The sequence below is a fragment of the Motacilla alba genome, chromosome 8, assembly GCF_015832195.1.
Source record: "Motacilla alba alba isolate MOTALB_02 chromosome 8, Motacilla_alba_V1.0_pri, whole genome shotgun sequence".
Lineage (NCBI taxonomy): Eukaryota > Metazoa > Chordata > Aves > Passeriformes > Motacillidae > Motacilla > Motacilla alba.
Genome location: NC_052023.1, coordinates 7,275,679 through 7,297,326, shown reverse-complemented (window position 1 = coordinate 7,297,326; position 21,648 = coordinate 7,275,679). Strand labels below are relative to the sequence as shown.

At 41.9% G+C, this 21,648-nt stretch overlaps 1 protein-coding gene across 1 annotated transcript in view; it reads right to left on the bottom strand.

The window, feature by feature from the left end:
• The window catches only part of BEND5 (BEN domain containing 5), an 883,422-nt gene that overhangs the window by 208,109 nt on the left and 653,665 nt on the right, over positions 1 to 21,648 (bottom strand). The gene's annotated exons all lie outside the window — the stretch shown is intronic.

Below are 21,648 nucleotides of genomic sequence, written 5' to 3'. Positions count from 1 at the left end.
ACGTGGGTCAACCAGGATCCTTCTTTTGTTTGTGCTGTGACTGCATTTAATAAACAGCAAATGAAAATTATGCTCTTGCAAAATGGGTTTTGGGAATTTTAAAGACTATAAGAAGTCAGGACCTCAGTTAGATGTCTTATCTCAACCTGAACACACACAGCAGGGGTAATGTTAAACCCAGCAGGCTCCAATTGCTAGAGACAGTTTAAATCTTTGTTTTTGAAGTAAAAAGTTTACAGACTGGAAACTAAATCCAAGCTTTGTTGGTTTTTTTTTTGTTTGTTTTGGTTTTTTTCCTGTTTTAATTAGGTAAATGTATTGCACAAATATCCAAAGTCAGATTTTTATTTTCAAACATGTGTGAGAGTCCTCAAGACCATGCCTTAGTTAATTTTTTTTCATTTCCCAAATTCTTAGAAATGCTCCATTTTCCCTTGGGCAAATCACACCTTACAGAACCATAGGAATAATCAATACATTTTTTGCTGTTCTCAGGAGACAACTGCAGCAGATTTCTTCTTTTATTTCCTTAGCATCTCAAAGTCTTGCAGCTCTTCTCCCTATAACTCAGCCATTCATTTGTTCTCTCTTACACCAGCTTCACCATTCTCTGATGTTTTTGAACCCCAGAGGCAAAGAAATATAAGAAAGAAAGTCTCTGCCAAAGCCAGCAGCTGGTGGGGTCAATTCTCTCAGCAGAAGAAAAGTGGGAGGCAGCAAAAAGGAGCACAACCCCATCAGCAAGGAGTCGATGACCATCCCACATCATTTGCATTAGCATTAGGTAGTGTGGGAGGAAGGAGATAAATCAGCAAACCAACTTTAAGGAACAAAAGGAAAAGGCTGGGATCACTTTAGCAAGAGGAGATGAGTTTTCCTCCCCTCTTGGAAAACCAGCATTGCATTAAAGGGACTGTGGCACAGCACAGATGTGATGCTCAGCACCATGACTGCTTTGGATCTGGAACAGCACTGGTTGGAATCTTTTGGATAGAAGATTGGTTTGGGGTGTTTTGTGGCTTTGGCTTTGTTTGTTTTCAATTACAAAATTGTTGTTATTTATGCTTCATAACACTTATTAGAATCATTATTATGATCAATAACTTTCACTATGCATGTCTATTTTAATTGGCAATGAATTAAAATCCCCACAAGTCAAGTCTGCTTTGCCCCCAATGGCAATTAGTAAATTATATCCTGGTCTTTCTCTTGACCCATGAGCCTTTCCTTTTTATTTTCTCCCCCTGTCCTGGATAAGAGAGAGCAGCTGTGTGGGCATCTGGCTGCTAACCAAGATTAACCCACTAAACAACTACAAAACACTATTTCATTTTTTAATTTAAATGTTACATTAGAAATACATCCTATTTTCTACTTTAGGATTGAAAAGATCAATCAAAATTAAGAAGATTAGAAGTGTATAGCTTCGCTTAGTAGATGCCAAAAGCGCTTAAGCAAAATGACAGAAAGGCACACTCCATTTAGCTACAGCTTTGAGACTTGTGGAAATGCAGAGAAATCTGTTGTGGTACCACTTTTACCCTTCTGAAAACTATAGCAGTGAATCTTAGAAACAAAACTCTTTGACAAAACATGTTTTTTGGAAATAAAGGAAAGAAAATAAACATGTCTGGAATGGTTCCTATTTCATTTTCTTTTTGGAAAGTATCTTGAAGATTTAAATGAACATTTTCTCTTCTCTTTGAAGGCTACCACTATCATCATCATGGATAATATTTGCCTTGACTTATGACTGAGACCTAAACAATCTCACTGTGTGTTACACCCTGGTGGCCTGCTACTCACCCACTACCATCCTGCCCCTGCTCAGAGGAGAACTCCCCAGAGCAACGCTGTGAAGATCTGAGATGCTATTCAGAACAATCTACACTAACCTCAGCATCTATTCTGGCTCCCCAGCAACCACAGTAGTGATAAACACCAAGCAAATTTCGTACTGAAAAGAAACTCAATGAGCTGCAAGCAAGCAGCTCAGTTCTCTCATTCTGAATGTCACTTGTGCTGTTTGGCCCTCAACCCATGTTCCTTTCCCTCTAAAGCTTTGGCATGTCAAGCCAGTCACTTAACCCCACTGGCAACACTCCCTCAGCTCTCACCCAGGAAACAGCAATTTCCACTCCTGGTTGCTTATTATGCTACTGCAACTAAAGCAGGGTCGCACAGAAAACATTTTCTACTTACAAAGAAAGAGTCAGATCGAATGCTAAACTTTTATGAAGGCAAGAAATTCACTTAGCCATTTTCATTCAATTTTCATTTTTATGCTACTATAAAAACATGAAAATGATAGTGTTTGTATATAGCAGCTTAATGGTAAATATCTAGAACACTCAAGCAGAAATATTAAATTTATGGAATTCCATTTGCACCACCAAGATTAAGTACTATAACAGAACTGAGGTAGAACATCCCTCCTCAACCTCCAGGATCTTTTCTGCTACCTTGTCAGACCAGAATCAGACTACAGATTTGTGGTTTCTTTGGGTCTTGCAGCCATGATGTAGCTCATGATTCAAGTTCACAAATTAGCACTAAGGAGGAGAGATCTGACCCTGGAAGTCTGGTTCAGAGAGCCTTTAGGCTGGTGCCCATCAGGAGAACTTGGGAGTGAATTTCACCCCTTTGCAGAGGACTTCAAAGTTGAGAAGAAAGAAAGTAGAAAAATCTTGTAATCTCTGGAAGACTAGAAGGCTCTAATCCATGGGAATACATCATCCTACAAACATATAGCCAAATAACCATTTGATTTAAATATCCACGCAGATTTTAATGGAATGTTATCCACTGCAAATTAATTCCATATTGCCATCCTGTCCCAGGTACTTTGCACTGCGAGGTGGGATGCTGCCAGCATGTTTTTATTCAAACCCCTGCGAGTTAAAGGCTCCACAGAGGAAATCAAACCAGCTCTATTGCATTACTCTCCCGTGTGCCACCCCGGCTCGCCTGTGCCCAGCAGAGCTGGAACATCTGTGTCGACAGCGAGCGCCGGTGTCGACGCTGCCCCAAGTGCCTCATCTCCACCACATTAACCTGCTTCAGCAAATCAAATCCAAGCAGCATTTACTGTACTCTGGATTTTCCTAAGAGACCAGATCAGCGCCTAATCCCATTTATTTTTGCTCCTTCTGGCCACAAATGTCATTTCAGGTAAGAGCGTGCATCTCAGCAATGCAAGAGTGCAAAGGAACAGCATTTTTGGTCACTACTGAATCCCACTGGATTTTGTGAGGTCAGATTTTCTTTTTCACCTTCTTACATAGTTGGCTTCAGCAGAACAAAGAAACTAAGTGGGACAGAAGGTCAAAATGATGCCATTCGTACCACAGAGCGATGAGCAAAGACCGGGCTGCAGGTTCTGGAAGTCAGACACCTCTTCCTGTGCAGTTTTACCTGAAATGGGAGGCAGCAGTATTTTGTCTCCCATGTAAAATCCATGGAAGGTCACGTCTGTGATGGGGTAGCACTGCTACAGGGGACCCTCTCTGCTCATGGACTGCCCTCACCTCCCATCACATTCAGTCTGTCCTGCCTGGGGTTTTTTCAGCAAAGCCTCCTTTGTGCAAGGACCATCTACTCAGCAATGGCCCTGCATGTAATGCTCGAAACTGCATCCAAAACCTTCCAAATCTGGGTGTTCATTCAGGCTCTGTCCTTGACTCTGTCAGGTGCTTAAGTACATGATTTGTTGGACGGACTTGCATTGTGCTTAAAAATGTGCTTAACCATAATTTTGGCATGAGAGCCGTGCTGAATTGGGGCCATTTTGCAGGAAGCTGGCCTCTGAGATCATTGTCACAATGTTTTAAAGTTGGAGATTGTGCAACTATTATCCTTTATTGCTCATTTTATGCCAAAGTCTCCCTTTCTTTTTACATTCCTCTTAAAAGCGAAGCTATTTTGGAGCATTTAATATTATTTAATCTCTTTACTCTGGCAGCCTAGAAATTACAGGAACCATTACAATGGTCCTGTGTGAGCGTATGCTTTATTGATGTATATGCTGACCTAATATCAAATTGATTTTACTCAGCTTTTCTGCTGACCATGGAAAAATGCAAATTGGGTATTATATTTGCACACTAATTTTATTGGGCCCCTGTGTCTTCATAAAAAGATAAAGTTTGGGCTAATAAAAATAAAACATTTCTGGGGCTAATATAGGCAAATGTTTATGTAGGCAGGTAACAAATTGGTTTGTCATTTAGGGGAACATAAAGAGCACTAAAATCATCTTTAGGCAAAATAGATTGGTGGCTTTTGCTTAGCTTTTAGCTTTCATTTGCAAAATCAATTTAATGTAGCACAGTGTCTCAAAGAAAGGGTGACACAGGATTAAGACATTAATTGTATTCCCTCTCCGTAACTCCCCCTTATTCAGAGGCCCTGGGATTTGGGTTTGCTCTTGTTCAAAGCAAATTAAATATATTTTAGCAGAAAATGGGAAAAAGGAACCTTTAGACTTTTGCCATGTGTGAGCATCCTATTGGGACAGGGGCAGGTAGGAAAGTGGGACTCAGTGATCTGAAGGCAGATGCTGACAGAGTTAGCAACACTTGTCAGCGCCACCAGGAATCTGAAAGCACAGTAGCTGTGTGATGTTCTTCCTGGATATGGCTTTGTTCCTCCCTCCTCTCCCCTCTCAATCCTCTGTAGCAATGCCTTGTGCATCCCTCATGGCCTGGAGCCCTGCTGGAATGCAGCTGAGTGAACTTCCATGACAGTTTAAGTACACGGGCATATATCAACAGCCTAACTTCTCATTGAAAGGAATTGGCCTATTTACATCTCAGAGCAGACACTATTTCCACCCAGCTCTTCATCCCCTCCTTCCCCTTCCCAGCCTCAGTTGCAGGGTGTTTTGGAGGGGTTCCATGTGGTGGGAGGTTACATAAACAGTTCTGAACAGTTCTGATGTTAATACTTGACTGAATTTTCAACTTAATAGCCCAGCAAAGGGATCTGACTGTGAAGCAAAAGGCCAGAAATATCTCCTGGTAAAATTATGCTGAAGCACAGATCGAATGACGCTGCAGAGCTATTTGCAAAATCAGAAATGGCAAATGCCTACAGAGCAAGAGCCCCCTTACCTCCCAGCCACATTTGCTTGTTTTTAATCTTCATTACATCTTGTAAGCAACCATTTCTCCATTTAGGCTTTCTGATACTGGCAGCTCACTACACTTTTGAGGCAGGAAAATTAAATGCACGTAAAACCAGTCAAGATACACTCACGTCTTCCCTTCCTCTTCATCTCCACTAAAAAAAAACCTCCAAAGAACACTCCTAAAAACCTGAGGTTTTGTTTTTTTAAATTATACCTATGCAGTTGAACGTTGGAACATACAGTCCTATGAATAAGAATAGAAATCTGGAATATGAACAGCACATTATTCGTCCTCAAACGGCCAAGGTGATGACAACTCACAATTAAGGATGCAGACAGTAGCATTTAATGTCACCTACCTGCATCACTGTCATATCATAACAGTTTAGCAGGCAGGTCCCCAGCCTGCTTTCTTTTTCCGTTTTCTGCTTTGCTATTTATAAAGTCAGGTTGGAGTGTAGATCAACCCCTTGCCCTCCAGAGACCAGAGGCACGCAGTAAATTATGGGAAGGCTAAGTGGTACATCAAATGTGTCTCCTCAAAGCTATACATCATCTTGTTAAATTTGATGTCTAATCCCAGAACCCCAGAAATCATTCCCAAAATCCCAGAAAATGCATGTGTCCTTCAGATGATATAGAACGAGAAAGTAAAGTTTACCTGCAGGGAAAAGAAGAAAAAGTGCCAAGACAAAAACATTCTAGACACGATTTGCTAAAATCTTCATTTCACTTGAGTGTCTTTCAGTGCCATTTTCTTAAATGCCATTGACTCAGAACTCACCCATCTCTACTTGAATCCATGAGCTCTGATCTACAGTACTCACTTTATTTTTCCTTGCAATGGTTGACAATAAATTACAAACTGAATAAACCAAACATCCTATTTATCTCTCTCTAAAAATCTTACATCAGATAGAAATGCAGCATCTTACATATGCAGCAGCACTTCTCCAGTCACCACCAGTGACAGCAATAATGATCTTCAGCCATTCCACAGGGTTCTCTTGTCTGAGCTCCACAGCTCCTCATCAGTGAGGAGGAGATGAAAACACTCAGGAGCTGCCTGCTGCCCCAGAGGAAGCAGACCTCATCCTTTGGGAAGTAATCAATATTAACTGGTATCTTTCTTGCTCTCCCTGTTCAGAACTATCATCCCTCTAAAATTCTCACCATCTCAGTAGCCTTCACTTTTTACAAAGGGATAGAAATAAAATATTCAGATGCAAGACATTTCCACCTGAAATACTGCATCACATGGGTACTTTTTCAGTTTGTCTTTAAAATCCAGGGATTCAAAAGATGATGCTAGGACCTGTTAAAAAGCAATTCTCTATCAGCTCTCTCCAGTGGAGAGGGCCACGGCTGTGCTTGTTTGCTATAAGTATGCATGGACTTAAAGATAAGAGAACAATTTATGGCAGAATTTCAGCCAAGGTAGAAAAGAGGGAATTACCACCCCCTCTCAAAGTAGTCCAGCATTTACAGGAGCAGCCAGGACACCTTTGATATGTTTTGGGTTTTTTCCAGTTTTGCTGTGGCTTTGCCTGTGATTAACTTTAGTGCTCAGACTTTCCTATATAAAAAACTGAGAAAAACCATGTGCACTTCAGAACAGAATTGAGAGTCCCAGTACAGCTATTCTCAAACCTCTTCTAGTTTCTTTGAGATGCACAGCCACATCCTTGTGCTCATCATGGATTTTTCCAAGGAAGGCAGCGCTGAAAATGACATTCATAGCTGCCATGAGACACAAACTCTAGAATCTTTGAGTCCAGCATCTCTGACCTCTCAAGGCCAATGGATAAAAAAACAGGGAAGGAACAAGCTGCAACACAACATGCAAAAATTGGGAAAGATGTTTCTGGGAAGCTGTAACTAGAAAACCTCCACTCACTGGGGCTAGGTCTCATTATTCACTTAAGAAACAGGCAAAAAGTGTAACAGGAGGAGAAATTAGGAAAAAAGAAAATGCTGGAGCAGCCTGAAATGGTGGACAGAGCTGGAGACCTGCTTAGGTCTCTCTCTGTGAGGAAAAGAACTGAAAAGCAACCAAAGTTTCAGCCTGCTAGGCTAAAATCTCAAACCAAGGAGAAGTGAAGCAACACAACCAGCATTGTCACTAATTAATCTCCTGTGTTCCACCTTTTTGACACTGACCTGAACAACACGAACCCTTCTGTCTCTTATTCTTCCTGAGCACCCATTGAAAAGAAGTGGGGACATGATCAATTACAGGACACAGAGGATGATTATTTTTTTGATTTATGTGCTGCCTCAGACCCTCCCTGGGCAGAAGGACAAGGACTGACAGGGTTAGGAAGAATAAAACCTTCAGTGTACAAAACCTTGAAAGCAGTGATCCCAAGCAAGATGTGCAGGATGTTCTGCAAGGGGTTTTGGCCTTTACTGAGCTATGACTGTGAGCTCCTCAGTAGCTGAGCTAGTGGTCAATAAAAAGCAACCTGCTGAAATGAGATTCATGAAGAGCCATGCTCCTCAGAATGTGACACTGACCTCTCTGGGAAGCACCAGCACTCTGGAGAGAGGCTTGAGCACACAGGCAAGAAAGAGACACCAGCAAATTGTTTCTCTTTTCATATTCACCACTTGCCTGAAATCAGAATTTGGCCCTGAACCTGCAGCACCAAAAATTGAGATGCCCAGTAGAGGGTCTTACACCTCAAATTCAAATTTTGAAACACTTCAGCAAGGTGGGGGATGCAGACTACCCTCAGGGCTGAAGTACACACACCCCTAAGGCAGCCAGGAGCAAATCCTTCTTTACTGTCATTTTAGACATTGGCTTCAAATCAGGGTGAGAAACCTGTTCTTAATGTAAGCAGGATGGCAAAGATGGGGTGGAAAAGGCCCCCTTTTCATAGGCCCCTGCTTTTGTTCATTGATTCTCCTCAGATTTTAATGGGACATGATGTCAGGGAGTCCGTGGCTTGGGAGGAGACGACAGCCCTAAATCAGCTTGCTTAGGTGTGTGCTCTCCATTCACTGGCAACTGACCCCAGCACCAGCAAGTGTCACAGACACGACCTCAGACAGAAGTGCACTAGGAATACTGGACATGTATCATAAATCCCAGAGCCTGGCAGGACAAAGTCCTGTCACACCCTTGTCCTTTCCTTCAAAAGGAAGCAGTGAGATCTACGCCTGGAGGCAGGGCACTTTCCACTCCTTAAGGGCCAACAATTAAGCAAGCTGCCATTCTTATTCTGAGGCTGCTTATGACACTTTCCCCTCCGTTGCAAAAACAATTATCGTGAAGATGTTTAAATTCCACCTGGACACATAAAACCTTCTCCTTCCCCTGCCAGCCTGCTGCCTCAGTCCCCTGCCTTGCAACAAAGTGAGAACAGCTCCTCTCGCAGACGTGATCCCTCTCAAAGCTCCCTGTAAGCACCACATTAACTTCATGTGCACGCAAGTGTCCACCAATCCTAATTGTCCTTTTTGTCCCATCATTAGTTAGCAATAAATTCCAGAGGCACAGTCAATCAATACAGCACGGGGCATAAGGGAAACACACATTTAGTTGCCTGCACTAGACACACACTGGAAGGCTGAGAGATCTTTGTAAAACCTATCTAGTCAGCAAACTGTTAAAACCAATTTATACACACTCACATTCCCTCTCTCAAGGCAATAAGCCTATGGAGAATTTTAATTAAAGTCAAAGGAGCCTTTAAAAGTGGAGGGGGGGAAATCTAGCACAGCAAGAAATAAATTAATAAAAACACGCTCCAAGTTGAAGCTCAAGGGGATCACTCTCAGTCATCATTTATTTAAAGGATGGGACACGTCAAAGATAGGAATGTCAAGTGGGAGATGCTGTGAAGCAGCAGAGGACAGAAGAGGGGCTGATGAACTGCATGCCACTGCTTCTGTAGCAGATCATTTTTTGTCACGTAGGTTGTACTTGTGGCTGGCCACCTGCTGCTTGATATTCACTGGCTCTCAAAGTTAGGGACTGAAATACCTGTATTCCCTTTCACAGTTGATCTGGGGAGGGCCTTTTAGCTCATCTACACCATCCTTATCTGGTCAGCACCAAATTTCTGCAGAAAATTATTCCTTTCTCTCAACCTGAGGGTATTTTTCTTGGTATTTAGCTAGCAAGTTCTTTTGATGAATTTCATTCTATTTGTCACTTGCTTCTTTCCTTGGTGCTTATATCTTTTAAAAATTACTTAATTTTTAATTCATTTTTCTAGCTTTTGTTTGGGCCATAGACTACTCCAGAGGAACTGACTGACCCCTCCAGATGAACTTCGACAGGCAGGCAAACGACAGATCTGGTCAATTCTCAGGTTCCAGATCTCAGAGGAGAGCTGGCATCCTGCTCTTCACCTGCCATTTTTGCAGCCACCAAATCATATCTTGCAGCCTTTTCCATAGCACAGGCAAGAGATTTCTTCACTCAAGCCCAGTTGCAAACAAGCAGTGCCACATTTCTTAACTTTAACAACTCCCAGTATCAGCTGCTGGAGCAACTTCTCATCACCTCTTGTAACAGCTCAGTGGAGTGTAAGAGGCTTGTGTGGATCAGTGTCCTCAGCAGCCTCCTGACTACCAGCCTGTGGCCAAGGGAATATAATACTTGTAGTTGGGGCTGTGTCAAAACATCCCCAGCATCAGATGCAAATTTATCACCCATAATGAATCATGTGATTGTACTGGAAACACACCCACTCTCAGCCTTCAACTGCAAGAATTATGGAGATCCAATACTGACTGCCTATCTTGACACTCATTACCTTATTTAGAGAGTCTTGTGCTGTCAATTTTCCAGCTAAATCCCTTGGTAGATACAAAAACTTCATGGATTAATAAGACCCCACATTAGTTTCCATGTAAAAGCCTGGAAATACAACTCATTTCCAATGTAGGAAAAAATTTCATTTATTCAAAACATTAATAAGTATATTTGATAGTCAATGTAAATTGAATTATGTTTTGCCCTTTCCCATAAAACAAACCAAAACACCCTTTTCATGGAAAGAGGGTTAGAAAGGTTAAAAAAAAAAATGAAGAAAGTCAAAGTCATTACATTCCAATCAAACTTGATAAATATGTAAATTACAGCAACTAAACAGTTGTCTTTGACAAATGGCTTCTACGTAATGGATTTTTCATAGTAATGAGGCTACAGTGCAATTGTTTTTTTAAAGCCTTACATTTCTCATTAATAAAAAGTGAGTCAGTGTGCACAATGGGCATATTTACAAAAAAAAATTAAGAAGCAAATAAAATTTTCAGACAGCAGTTGACATCACAGAGAGATGCCTGAGATGGTGTCATTGCTTCCATCAGCATTGACACGTTGTTGACTATGATTAAATAAGTAACTTTAAATAACTAAGTTGAGTTTAATTAAGTAGCTTGAACTTGAGGAGCTACTCAGTGCCAGAAGAAAGCCCAGGACCTTGCCACTTGCAATTCAGCTGGGGTTTGTTTCTCCAGCCAGACCATCAAAGGCACCAGCTGCTAGACAGGCTCTACAACACCTGTGAAAATGGCAAAACAAGCAAGAAAATCACTTCATGGCATATAAGGAACTTCCCTGGCCACCAGCATCTTCCTGTCTCATTGAGTCCACTGGCATTTCAGACCATGTCAACCATCACAGCACCTGTGCATCTCACTACCTTTCTAATGGAGTTTGAACACTACTCCAAAGAAAAAGATTCATGGAAGAAGATGACCCTGGATCACACAATACTGCTTATCATTGTCCTCAGAACATTCCAGTTCTCAACAAGGCATCTCTAAGCTTCTTGCTCTCGATTTCTGTTCACTTGATGCATTTTGGAACAACAGAAGGGCAGGACCCAAGGTGGTTTGAGCCTGCAACAGCTTTCCCATGTAAAGGAGCAATGACTGCAGTGGAAAAGTCCCTAGAACCACAGAGTCTCCCTGGCCATGCACCCAGCTTTAGCAGGACACAGCACCCAGGGTCCCCTTTAGCACAGGCTGCTGGCTATCACCCCTTTCCAAGGCCTACAGCTGAAATGGACTTCTCTCATCTTTTCCAAAGGCCTTTCCTCTGCAAGCAGCTTGCCACATCTGCAGAAGCATTGCTCTTTTCCCCACCACCACATCCATCCTGATTTAAATAGAAAAACCAGGCTAATTAAAGAGGAAGTAGAAAAGTTTAATCCATTTTTCCAAGTTCCCCAACTTCCACATCCTGTGTGTTATCTCCTATGAACCTGGTGCTAACAGGTTTTGTTTACATATTCTGTACGGTACAAAAATTCCTGAAGTATAGGGAGAATTTCAACATGCATCCCTACTTCATTTAATACAATTTTGGCTGTTCAGCCCTTCCTGTTTGAGGGAGAACTGCATTCACATCCCCTCACTATAAGGAATTCTGCCACCTGGCATTTGAATTCCTGAGCCAAGGATACATAGCTGAATTTGTATTTACTCCCAAACACTCTCTGTGCACCCAAGGGTCAGCCAATGCAGGGTGGTGATAGATCAAAGACTCTGTGCTGATTTTAAGTTATTTAAAGTAAAAACAAACCTTCTCACCCCAATCTGTTGAAAGTACCTAAGGGTGAAGAAGGGAAAACACAGTCAGGGGGAATGTCAGTGGGAAATAAGGACAGAGGAGGTGGAGGAGAGGACTGTTTCTAAGTCCTCTAATAAGCCTATAAACCCTGGCTATATCTCTGCATGCATGCATTTCTTTTGCTGATATAGGATGCATACTTCATGTAATGCTATTCTTGTGAGCCAGGAAAATCTGCATGTAATACAGCAGGAGAATGCTAAATACCTTCAGCTGAGCTGGAATCCAGCAGTACTTCCCTTTATCAAAGGTAGGCTTCAGAGCCAACAGTCAACCCTGGGGTTCCTCCTGGAGCTGAGAATCAGTGAATACAACATGACCACACACATCCCAGCTTGTGCTCACTGTCCCCCACTTCTACAGGGGCTGGTAATTCTTCCCAAATACCCCTTGGGCTATTTAGAAAAGGTATTTCTCAGGCATCACCTTGTCAGTAAGAGAAAAGCAATTTCAAGCCCATTCAAGTGATGGATCCTTGAAGCAATATGGCTTAACCAGCTCATCCAGCACAGACTACTGAGCAGTCAGCACAACCACCAGCAAAACATCTGTACCCCAACTCCCCACACCACCCTGGCCCCACCAGGCTGGGGGGACACTCCCTGGTCTTACCCAGACCTCTGACGAAAGCACTGAGTTACCCAACCACACTGTTCTCCAGTCAAAAATATTTGAGAGGTTTGGAGCTTTTTCAGATGAAAGAAAAACTAATAGGGATACTCCAGACAAGTGGAAAAACAAGATGTCACCCTGCTGTCCTTAGGAGTATGTGACACAAAAGCTTGATTTGAATGAAAATCTAAGCCAGTGCTTGCACCATCTTCTGAGTTTACGAACTGATTTAGGAGAAACAGAGAACAGATTAGTCCTAATTTGCTTTATCTTTGCATTCCCAATCTATTGATTATAATAATTGTGGAAGCTATCTTTCCATTAGCCACAGTTATTACCATACAGAGCACATGCAAAAGCCAGAGTGGATTTAGTGGTTTTGTTTCCAGTGTTGCCCTGCACATTTCCAAGGCACAGAAAGAAAAAAGAGCTTCCATGCCATTAAATTCAAACAGATTTTTTTCTCATCATTGCAGAATTTAAGCTTTCAAACCAGACAGGTCCACAATGATGATATTTAGGACTGAACCCTGGAGAGGCATTTCAGAAGTTGTCAGGGCTGAGCCCAGACCACTGTCCTAGTTTTGAGAAAGCTTCTAAAATGATGGAAAACTTTCTGAAGGTCATTGTCCTCTATCAAACACATAATGTAGCACTGTCTGAATATGAGGAGAGAAGTCAAAAATCCTGTGTTCTTTCTGTTGCTCTTCCACCGAACTGATGAGTAACCTTTCAAAAGACATTCAGGAATAAATCCGCAAACAGATTTAGCCACTAAAGTAGCCTAAATCCCATTTAAGTCCATAGTTTAGATCTTCAAAAACCACATTCAGCTGTCACCTAGTTCAGGAGATGTCAGTATCCATAGGCAACTAGAGCTCCTCCTTTGACCAAGTCTCCCAGAAATCCATATACCTCTGCCTCTCCTGCTAGTTTTAATAGATATTTCCAAATTGTACCTAAGGGAAGACCACCACAAAAATCACAGAGGTAAAAGAATAGAGGTAACAATCTCCAAGTTTTCAACACTCACAGGCTAAGACCTGCCCAGCATTAGGAAAGTTTCCAGGCAAAACCCCTTCTTTAGGCTGAAAACACCTGAAACCACATTTGAGCTTCCAGGAGTATCCTAAGCACATTCAACTGAAGAATTTTTTTCCTTTTTTAAAGTACATAGCATACATACATAGCAATAAATAGCACATGAACCAGAAACCTGTTCTCCCTCCTTTCACATTGACACCTTGAATAGAAGATTACAGCATCCTGATTGCTCCTGCTCAACAGCTAATCCAGTGAATATTGACTTAGGTGACAATGAAAAGTAGCTTCAGCATGAAGATATAAGCACCTCTTCCCATCCCCAAAGCATGAGGACTGGGATTCTCTGAAAGCTCAAATTTATAACACAGTTTGGAAAACCTAAAACTACAGGGGTGTGTTAAAATATTGTTTCCCTATCCCAGCTCTCCCCTGACTTGTCCGTGTAACTTCAGGAGGAATGTCAGAGTGAAAGGACCTTCCCAGTGCTGACAGAAGATGTGAATTGAAAACAGAATCCAAGGACTCTCCTTGAGTACACTCTACTTGACCGCCTTGAGTTAACTGGGCTTTTTTAAACCTAATTTGGGCTTTTCTGGAAGCACAGATGACTACTGAAAAACTGATAGTTATTTTAAGAAGCAGATCAGGAACCTTCCAAACTGAGAGTGGTGAGAGAGGCACACGTTGCCCAGAGAAGCTGTGGATGGCTCATCCCTAGAATTGTTCAAGGCCAGGCTGGACAGGGCTCTGAGCAACCTGGTCCTTGGAAGGTGTCTCTGCCCATGGCAGGGGGCTGGAATGAGATAATCTTTAAAGTCTTCCAACCCAGACCATTCTATGAAGAAAATTGGTACAGGGACTATATATACCTGCCCTGCCTTTTTTTGGTTTTTTGGGGGGTTTTTTTATGTCTGTTTTCACAGCTCTTGCTTTATTTTCCTCCATTTTGAAAGCACTAGTAATGATTATCTGGTTTCACACATTGCTTTGAGATCCTCGAATCAAACAAAACCTTTACATCTCCTTGCATTTAGTACTAAAGCCAAATTATGCCTGTTTCTTCTCTTCCCTGCAAAACAATCTGGAAAGCGGCTTCCCAAAAATCTGCACCTTGATCATGCAGTATTTTATCTACAAAAATACAGATCTCAGGTTTTTAGGGTGTTTGGTTTTGGTTTTGTTTGTTTGTTTGTTTTTGGTTTTGGTTTTTTTTTTTTTTTTTGCTTGAATGTATAGAAGATATCAGAAGAGAAAAAAAATGCCAAAACAAATGACCAATAAACCTTTCCTGGGAATTTTTTTTCTTGTATTCTTTTCCTACTCCTCTCACTGTGGGTCATATATGTAAGTGGCCTTTCATGGCAACATACATCCAAGATATACCAATATAAATCAATAGTAGATATATTTTAGTTCAATTTTTAATATGCCATTCAATCAGGTTTTTTTGATAGAAAAAGAGAACCTGAGCTGCATATAAATGGGTCACAGTACCTCATGTTTACTGTTAAACATGAATTAAATCTGAGTAGCTTGGCATATCTCCATAATAAAAAAGGAACTATTAATAAGATTTCATTAAATGGGGAGCTAATATGTAACAGCCTTATATCAGATATGTGAAAACAGAGTTTCATAACAAGGTTGGGAAAAGTATTATCAAGGACCTAAGTAGAAAATCTGTCTTTCTCGATACTGGAGGAATTTATATTTGAAGAGTGTTCTTTCCTATTGAGATCTTCATTGACTTGTACAAAAATACCGCTTTTAATCTCAAATCCCCACTGGCATTTTCATATAAGCACTGAAAATGCTATTGGGCTTTAGAGATTTAATTTAATGAAGGAAAAGTATTTCTATTAAAGTGTGTAATTTTTTTTATTTTATTTTTTTAAACACAACATCTTCTGAGAAACCAGGGAAACAGGATTATTTTAAGCTCTGAAAAACTGACTAACCTGTGCCCTTGTAGAACTCCTGCTTCACAAAGGAAGCTTAACAGCTGTGGCAAAGCCTGTAGGTGTACTTGAAAAGGGACCCTACTGTCCCAAGTCATCCACACTGAGAATGCCAAGCCTGGAAAAGGCAGCAGACAGAGAGGAAAAGAAATGTCCCCATGCAGTCAGGTTGTTTGTGCTAAACTGCTGCATCATTAAGCTCCATTTTGAAATGTCAAAGATGGGAAAAACTCACCAAATAGTACTAAATCTTCTGCATTAATAGACTGATCCTCTCATCTGTTCATGTCAAAAAGTATTGGGTCTGGCTGGGTAGGTAACAAATTCACTGTTGGGGTAAGTGAAACCCACTCCATCACTTTGGGCAGAATTGCACCATTGGCTCCTGTGATGGGATGGGCTGAATTGTGTCATTTAGGATTCCCTCCATACTAATTCTCACAGTACTGCTTTTGTGAGGCTAAAATCTTTATCTGCAGATCAGCCATGTCTTTCTTGTATGAATATTCATTACAAGTATAAATTCCTTCTCATATTGAGAAGGCAAGTGCACTTGACACCAGGAGGCCTCTCAACAGGACACTGCCAGGGCTGACAAGCTCAACAACATTTGTTCTATTTGTGTGCAGAGCCTGCACCAAGTTGAATTCCCTCCATTAAAAAAAAAAAAAAAGCTTTGTTTTTTTTACTTAGGATTTTACTTAGGAAACAAGCCGATCACTGAGTTACAGCAATCCAAACCTTACAAGTCATCTACTACAACAACAGCTGGACCCAGGAGTTAAATGAAAAAGTACTGTGGCAGCAGGAGAGGGTAGGGCAGATATAAATACTTGACTTCTCATGAGGTCTCCTACTTATCTCATATTTGGACAGCCGGCTCTGCAGAGAGGTTGTTTCTGCAAGGAGGTGCAGATAACAGAGTACCCAGACACCACCACAAACAAGAAAAAGGGTCATCTCCTGCTTCTGAAGTGGGACAACCTCAATGGAAAGAGCCTGAAGGTCTGATTCCTCATAACCAGTGGAAGGAGTTGCTGTAGGTTTCACCAGACCTACAGCCCAAACAAGAGCCCGCCAAACCTCACAGTTCCCTTTCCCAGGTTTAGCTGCCCGTGCTGTCTGCTTAACATCCTCAGCCCTTTCAGGTAAGTAATATTTCCCCCAAGCATGAAATTGTGGACAAAAAGATAATGGTGCCATTGACCCCAATAGATCCATGATTCCCCTGCGTGCTCAGCCAGTACAGCCACGAGTCTTCCACTGCTTGGGGTTTCTGTGACTGCCAAGGGAAAGCCAAAGTTGGGATTTCACAGAGCTTCCTGCATCAGGTGTGTGATTTGTGCCAAAGGACCTCATGGTTCATTTCACAAGGTTAAAAAGTCAAATATGACAAATCTGGGAATATGGGCAATCACCTGAAGTAGCTGGAAGAGTAAATGCAACAGAGTCACAGATGGAACATAAAATTAATTTTCATTTAAAACTAATTAAAACTGTGGTCAAAGATCATCCTTGAATCTTTATTAAATAAACATATTGTTTGGTGCATATTTGGATAGCTGCACATCTGAGCTAGACACACAACTATTTTACTCTAATTGGCTCCATTTATTTTTATTGTGGGTAGCATGATGGACCACATTCTGATTTCCTTTATTGCTCCTAAAATAGTCCCATGCAGGTGCACAGCTCAAGTGCAAAGATAGAGTGTTGATTCTTGGATTAACAAGCATCCAGAACTTCCCATTTCTACTCAAGTGTCACCCAAAAGTTTGCAAATAGTTATTATACAACAGACTTCTTTTTGGTTTTGTGTGAAAGCAATCAATGTTATTAAAACATTTTTACAGTGGCTGTGTTGTTTCCTTACTAAAGAAACAGGAGATGCTCTGGGTTATGCCCTGCATAGAGCTACAGCCCTGCTTCCAAAGCTATCACAAAAGTGGCAGATTCGTTCCAGTCTTCCACAATCTAAGCATAAACAGGAGAATAAAAACCTGATTTGATGGCACATGATCTGGATAATACGAAGGTCCATCTAGTTTTGTTTTTTTTATTTTAAAACATCAGCAGATTTTTCTCAATCAGAAGCCAACCTGTCTCCCTAAACCAGCATACCCAACTTTTGATTCAGAGCAATTCTGAAAGGTGCTGTTAATCCCCCCATCATGAACAGCCTCAAACTTTGGATACAACTGCAAACTTTACAAGTGACCTCTGTCACCCCAGGAAACTGAACAAAAATCCCAGTACTGATAAAAAAAAAACCAACAAAAAACCAAAAAAACAACCTTCTGGGTAAGGCTCAAGCCACCAGGGACCATCCTTCAGCCAACACTAATTGTTCCTGCTCTGCTGGAGCCTGTGGAAATGTAACTACTTGCCTCAGCTGAGGACTGGCCCCAAGTCACTGGCTCATCTCTAATGGCACTGCCAGGGGACAAGGTGGGTGGAAAGGAGAAAACAATCAGGGAGAAAAGGTTGATATAGAGCAGCAGACAGTGTTTGGTTTTTTTTTAAGAAGCTGGCACTGTTAATAGAAATCCCCCCTCTTCCACTGCATTCTTATGCAAAGCTCAGATCTGAAGGTTACCTGCTTCCCCAGTGACTTGAAATGGAATTTTTTGTAAAGTAATCTCTTCAATCTGTCTCTTCCTGTATTTACAGAGCATAAAAGTAACCATAAAATGCCACCTTATTTGAGCAAATCTAATCTGCCCTCCCAGTAATACCAGGCCACATGATGATTATCTCATTTTCTCTTTGACAAATATGGACTTATTGGCTGGTCATTGTCGAAAAAATGCATGTCTCTACATCAGATACATAGCAGTAAAGACAAATAAAAAATATGAAACACTGAGCATAGGCAATGGGAGGCTGATGTCTCTGCCTGGTGACCTGCTCTGCAGAGTCAGTGACACAGAGCAGCCTGTCATTTTCTCTGCACTGTTTATGGCTCTTCCACTCCTCTTTTCCACTTCAGCTTCAGACGAGGAAAGAGGTAAAAAAGGACAAGATGAGTAAAGGAAACTACTTCTGCATGAAGGGCAAAGGAATTACCAAGCTCTTAACAAAAGGAAAGCAGTAAAATAGCCTGGGTTTGGGCACCTTGTTGGGGGTAATCAAGATCTCTATAAAGAGACAAGGTCAAAGGTTTCTAGGGAGGAGGTTTCACTTGATTTTCTGTGGATGGAGACAGACTGTAACAGAGAAGCTCAATAGAGAGGAGAGAAATAAGTATCTATTCCAGACTCCCAGCCACTAAGGACTGGGAGAGGAAGAACCAGCCCTTAGAAAATCCAAAGCATTGCTTAATTCAGCAAGAAATAACAAGCAGCCCAAACGAAGCAGTGACAGCCTCAGTGGGGATGCTGCTTCTGCAGCAGATAGGAACTGCTGGAGTGCCAGCACAGTGACACTCAACTTGAGTGATGACAGCCCAATGTGACCCCTGCAAGGCACAACAGAACCCTGAAGCTTCACTGCCTGGCTGAGCAAACCCCAGCCTTGCCTGTGTCAGGCACAGGGACTCAGGTCCCGAGCTCAAAGGAGAGCTCTCCTCTCCCATTGGAGGTAGAAGCCTTGAATCCCTGTGCTGTGCTGACAGTGGCAAGGTTTGTACCTCAGCCCCAGACTGAGGTTTGTGCCTCAGCCCCAGCAGTCGGGCTCAGACTGAGGTTTGTGCCTCAGTCCCAGGCTGCACAGAGCCAGGCCGGTGGGAGAGCTCCTTTGCCAGCAGTAGCAACAAATGTTACATGAAAAAAAAAGGTTGAAAAAGGTCACTCATAGCCTCAGGCAGAGGGATGGAGAGTTCCTCTGGCTCCCTGGAAAAGCACAGGAGAGCAAAGCCTGACAAAGGAAGTACTGAGGCTGCAGGGAAGAGATTAGGCAGGAACACATCCAGGAGGATATTCAGAAAAGCTCTGTCCTTTTTGAATCCACGGGATTTAGACGATAAGGAGGAATCAGGCACCTAACTGCCTTCCTGTACCTTGGCTTTCAACCAGGATTCATCCCACCTGGCTTTCAGTATTTAAGTAATGAGCCAAGTACCTCCAGAGAGCAAAGCAAACCTTAGTGGGACCAGGCACCCTTTGGAGCTTCCAGTCTTTTTGCACTGACTGCCAGGGGAGTGTGGAGCCTCCAGCCTGGGCAGCTCAGATAAATGCTCATACTTAGTTATGACAAATCTCGGGTTTGGTCTCTCCCTACTTCTCCCTCTGTGAAATAAAGGTCAGCCCTCTCCTGTCACAAGCACATCCATACCTACCACAGGCAATTCTCAGTGTGAAAGCTTCATCCTGCTCCTGCTTCACACAGGAGTTCTGCAGCTCAGGGATGTGAGGAAAACCTCAGGTCTGAGATACAGTTCTGTGAGGTGTGACACAGTATTCTACTCTGCAACTGCCCAGTCCAAGCCAGAACCTGGGAATGCTCTGTGTTGGGAGAAAAGGCAGCAAGAGCCTTGTCTGTGTGGTGTGGAGAGCAAAGAAATGTTGGGGGGGAATAATACAGAAGTCTTGCTTAGGTCCAGCAGTCACATTAAAGAACCCCCTTCACAGTCATTACACTTTATTCCTGCACTTTCATTTTCCAGTATCATGAGGCACACTCCAAAGGCATATTTGCATTGCCAAGGTGTTACCAAAGTGAAGTGAAAGAGCTTAAAGCTTCTTTTATAGACAATGCATCTATTCATGGTAGATAAAGGGATTAAAGATCCTACTAAAATCCATTAGAATCAGGAGTAATACTGCCACATATAGTTTTATTTTGCACTTTTATTATACCTTTCCTCACAGGATCTTAGAGCACTTGTCAGATGAGAAATTAGGCTCTGCTACTTTAGCAGCATAAAATAAAACCTCTGCTTTCAGATAGAGAGGACAGCTCCACTGACAGCTGAAGGTCACACAGGAATAGAGCCTGGCTCGTGGGTTTCTGCTCTAAAGCCCATTCTCTTTTTCAATTAAAGGGATGACTGTGCCACATACACACAGTACTTGGGGTAAACATTTGTCTGAGTTCCTCATCTCCTCCTACGATTATCTGCACCATTTTTATTTGAATGCCTCATCCTTTTTTTTTTTTTTTTTCCCAGAGTTTTCTGCAAAATTCAAATGAACCGTGAACAAGAGAATGAGAGGTTTATTGAGCCATAGCAGGCTAACACTACCCATGTTCCTGCATGATTCGAATACTCAAGTGGCCCAGATGCTCTAACATTCAATTAATGAATTCCAGAGATTTGGGAAGGGGGTGGAGGGAAGAAAAAAAAATTACACAAGATGTTGGCTTTGCTGTTGCATTATCCTAGGTGTCTCAGTCTGATGAAGGTTAATGAGGAGAGTTCAAATGCTAAGACATAATTAAATAGCAATAATTTAAGAAGCTGACACTGCTAGAAGCAGCAAATGGGAAAAAAGTCAGATTGTTTCCCTTTAAAAGAAAGTAGGATGTTATTGCTCTAAACACAACGCTAACAGGTTTATGAAATGAATCCCTGAATTCCAAAACATGAGGGAAGCACTCATTAATTGGTATCACTACACATTGAGTGCTCCTGCCTTGCCTTCCCCGATGCCATTTGCCTGGTTTTGGATGGGATCCTCAGCACAGTGAAAGTCATTTGGCAAGGCTGGACCCTGCTCAGATGGATGTGAGCTGGCCCTGGCTGGCACAGAACTGACAGGGGTTCAGACATTGCCCAGATGAGCACATTAGGAAATCTGACAGTGAAAACCACTGTAGGACAGGCAATGCCCTGACCCATAATGTTCTAGAAGCAGCCAGAGCAGGACACAAAACTGAATGTTTGGAAAACTGGAATATTCAGATCCTAAAAGCTCTGGACATTTGGGTTCATTGGATATCCTTGCTTTAGACTGGCTGATTCACACAGCATGAAGCAGAAAGGAGAAAAAAAAAATGTAACTTCTAATTTATTTTTCTAATTAATTTGCAGCTGCTAGTTAACATGCGTCTTTTGTTAATGACATCAAAACTTCCCACTGTTCAGAAAATTTCACTGATTTACTGAACACTTAAGAATCACTCAGAGCTGTCAACATGGCAAGGACTGCCATGGTAAACACCAGTTTGCCTGCTGTTGAAATCCAACTCTGCATTAATGGGGAGGGAGACAAGAGGATCTCTCCTAGCTGAATAAAGTTATGTTTAGATACATATAAGGAAAAGAAAGAAGAATGTGTTGTTAAAAATTCAGTGCAAGCCAGCCTCCCTCAGAAAGTGTCTTTTTTTAAACCAGATTGATTCTGACATTTCACCTTTCTCCTGACCACTGGCTC